General features: G+C 39.5%; 1 pseudogene; it reads left to right on the top strand.

Annotated features, from left to right (window-relative positions):
• Positions 1-1,944: 1,944 nt before the first annotated feature.
• Positions 1,945-3,836, top strand: LOC119726813 (annotated as a pseudogene).
• The last annotated feature ends 293 nt before the right edge of the window (positions 3,837-4,129 follow it).

Genomic DNA, 4,129 nt, shown 5'->3' with positions numbered 1-4,129 from the left:
AGTGATGTAACTGACATGCCAAAAATGGCCTTGTACCACATGCACCATAAAAAATTAAGACCAATTGACAGTTATCAGAGAGAGAGAGACGTTATCAGGAATGCGTTCACAGCAATGAGAACCAGGGCAGAGATTTGCGTTGAAAGGAATGGGAGCATGTTGAAGGACAGTGGGGTTAACAGGGACAGTGATAAACCTTGGTATGTTTTAGCAATTGAATATATGACTTTGATAATGTACGTCCCGGATTTTGTTATTTTCAACATGTTGAAAACTGTCAATTGGTCTTACGGTGCATGTGGTACAAGGCCATTTCTGGCATGTCCGTTTATACATCACTTGATGCTCAGTCATCCGTGACGGTAAAATAGAGTTCGTGGTGTCAAGAAAAAGAAGACATGCTTATGTAACAGATCGTCACCGTTTTCACGAAGAGACGAATTTAGTATTTCACTGTCTGCATTAGAGACACACTCTTGGAAAAAATGGTCCGGATAACATTGTTAACTTATTTCTTGTGATGGGACTGCGGTTTGGCTGAAGTCAATTGAGCGTGATCGGCTGACTGATAAGGTTTACATACAAAACCCCGAGCCAACGAGGTTTTTGTATAGAAAGCTGCCGGACCACATTTTGCGAGAGTGTGTCCGTAATGACGGATACGCCGAATTACAAACCAACTACTAACGAACGCACCTTTGGGAATGGCCTACTGTGTTCTTTTATTGTTTTCTTCAACTTGACACCATGCTAGAATGAATAATTTCACAGGGAGTTATTCGGCATCCCCATCTTTAAACCAAAGCTTTTCAACAATATCTTTCGTCAGTTACTTTTTGGATAGCTGCAAAATTAACGATCTATTTCTGCCTTTAACCGTTTGTCGTATCAATTTGCAGAGAAAGATAATTGTACATAATATTGTACATAATATACATTAGTATATGTGTGAATATAACATTGTGGTCGAAAGTAGGCAGAGGCTGTAAAATTATGCTTTATAGTTGCGACTTATTTGACTTTTTAATCTAACTTCATTGAATTTTGTTAATTCGTGTTGTCGCTATTCCTATTCATTTTGGTGTAACAATAGTTAAATTGTGTAACAATAGTTTGTTATATTGTTTGGATGATACTGGCCGATTATAATTAACGAGTGAAAAAAAAAACTTAGAACAGTTATTCATTAGTTCAAGAGTGGTCTTCTTTTCAATGCAAATTTTCTTAACGCTTGTTTATGGCACATATAGAATGAGCATTTTATTATCAAGTTATCTCTTTTTTAATGCGCTTTTTGCTTTAGCTTGATAGAATACGAGTTTATTACATTAAAGGACTCTTTAATTGCAGTAAAATGTGGAAATGTATGGAAGTTAACTTGTCATAGACAGTGCTTGATATTACAAATATATCTTTATCTGAAACATAATAGGCCCTTGCAAGGGCTTGGAAATGACGAGTGAAAGATTTTCCAAGGCCATCCTGTGCGTGTGTGTGTGTGTGTGGGGGGGGGGGGGGGGGGGGGGGATGCCTTTCGTGTAGTAAAGTGTTCAATTTTGAAAGTGAATTTTCAAAATGCTCTTATTTTAACCAGAATTAGTTTCCTTGGCTGAAATTTGGAATTAATGTCCCTTTTCTAAAACTCTTCCAGTTGCGACGGATCAACCCACCTTGGAAATTCCTAGTTTTTGAGTAAAACCCATATATCTTTTTCGTGAAATTCTTGTGGAGACCTATTCATCTATAGAAATTGCCCTGTGGAGACCTTTACAATGTTTTGTTCCGTATTGTGTGTGAGTCTCCACAAGGATACCAATTTGTGGTCAGTGAAAGGCATACACGAGAACAAAGAATTCTCCACAGGGATACAAATTTTGGAATGGGTGGGCCTATTGGTGTTATTGTACCTCAGTTGACCTCCAAAACAATCGAGCCAATGCCGGAACTACACATGCACCAAGTATAGCACCATGTAGGTCCACTGTCTGGACTTAACCAAGGACAATAATTGGGTTCAGTGAAAGAAAGTAAAGCTTTACAACCTGGGGGTGAATTAACACACACATATAACGATTTGGACGATGAACACGGGAGTTTAATTCCGACTAGACTAGTCATGCAGTGCCTGTGACATACCAATACGTCCACACGATGTGAAAAGTTTACGTGAACTGGCGACTGACTTCAACTTCGTTCCCGGGTGTGTTACAGCCTTTGGAGTGAGGCAACAATAGTACGTGTGATTGAATGAGTGTCATGACTTATTCTACTTGCCATGCGTTTACCTTGATTGAATATGTACAGTGCAACCAAGGACAATTAATATTTATAGCATTTAATTGTAATCTGGAGCGGCGAATTCATCATGGCGCAACGTAGCTCGAACGTTTCACTGAGCCCCCTTCACGCCCGCCAAGACCTGATCGAGTCATGTGCAGAGCTTATAAAAATCACGTGGCCGTGGAGCAAACCAGAGAGACTACACCGAATGGCGGAAGAGGAGACCAGCGGCTTGCCATGCTGTCTACTCCTCATCGAGCACAGGGAGGACGCCCCGGATGTCGTCGTTGGACATGTACGGTTAGTTACTGTGACGAGTCCTAAAACGCCGCGAAGTGCATACTTGGAGGCCATCTGTATGCATCCATCCAGGCGAGGTCTAGGGCTTGGGTACAAAATGATGAAGCTTGCCGAGCGTTATGCATACGACAACTTGGGATGTAATGTTCTTACTGTGTCTAGCAACCACACTGGGTTTCTACGAACGGCTTTCGTATCAGCTGTATCCAGTTTTGAAACTTGAAACAGAGGGCATCAACTTGCTGTCGAATTTCCCCCAATTTGCTACTTGGTACGGAAACAAGCCCCTGAAAGGCTGGGAGTTCGTGTACAGTGACGGCCCGTGCGCCTCTAAAGAAGACATGAAACGGAGAGCATTCGGCCAGCTGACGCTGAGGAAATACTTGACTGACTCATAGTGAACTTTTGAAGATATAGCGGATACGCATGTTTGGATAAAAAAATAATGATAGTGCATGATGTACGATGTCCTTCATTTATGAAAAGGATTACGGTTGAAGAATGTTAATGGGGTCATGATTATTGTATGGTCACTACAGAATCCTGGCTCTAGGTCGAGCGTTTCTCTTAAACTCTTGTATTTCAAGTTTTGTTTTGTGAATAGACAAAGAAACTTTCCTTGATTTCGTATGTGGCCGTGTTTGGAGTTTAAACTATATTTATTATTAACAGTAGTTTCAAGAATGGACTTTAAGGCAGTTTCACTTTTTATGTAGCCTACCAGTCTATAGTTTTCTTCATGTCTCGATTTCAAGCCAAAAAAGACTTCAAACTGATATAGTTCGGAAATAATTGGCTAAGTTTTAAAAACGGTTGCCTTCATTGGATTTGTTTAAACATAAGTTCGATCCCATTTGATATCTTCTCAATGACATGATACATGTACAAGACAATAACTTCACATGTAAAATAATGTGCTTTCAAACTTTTAATCATTATACATTCAACCCCGCTCTTGAGGTATTCCTACTGATTCAAAAATCCTGCGAATAAGGATTCACTCGCACTACTTTCGCTGCTGTTATGTTTTACTATTTAATTTTTCAATTCAATCCCCTGCTTCAAATGGTTTAATTTTGCACTCTAAATTAGTATAATGTTGCAATTTAAGTGCACCGTTTAAATACATTGTATGGCCTATATCGGCCCTGCACGTTTTCATGTAAATTGCCCGGATTTACAGTTACTGCAGGCCCTTGCTTGTGTTTGAGATTTTATTTCCAGTCTTGGTAAGTCATTAAAAGTACGGCAACCCAGATAAGAGCAACTACAAGAAAATTCACCTCACTCCAATAGTCTTTCAAATAATATATGTATATTGTCTTTCAAATATATCGTATGAAGCGGAACTGCGTAGCACTGAAGACAAGTATAGGCTAAGTGATGAAGGCCCAGTAGGGCCGAAAATTCAGCCAGACAGTTCCTGGTGAGCACTGCTTTAACTTTTGTTTTCGTCTTTCAAATGTATAAATAAGACTAATATAATAGGATTGTAAGATTTAATAAATATTAAATACTATATATCCGCTGGATCTGGATGATGGGTCTG

This window comes from Patiria miniata, unplaced genomic scaffold (genome assembly GCF_015706575.1).
Source record: "Patiria miniata isolate m_02_andy unplaced genomic scaffold, ASM1570657v1 HiC_scaffold_2, whole genome shotgun sequence".
Classification (NCBI taxonomy): Eukaryota; Metazoa; Echinodermata; class Asteroidea; order Valvatida; family Asterinidae; genus Patiria; species Patiria miniata.
The sequence above is the reverse complement of the archived record's forward strand: the minus strand, read 5'-3'. Positions and strand labels throughout refer to the sequence as shown.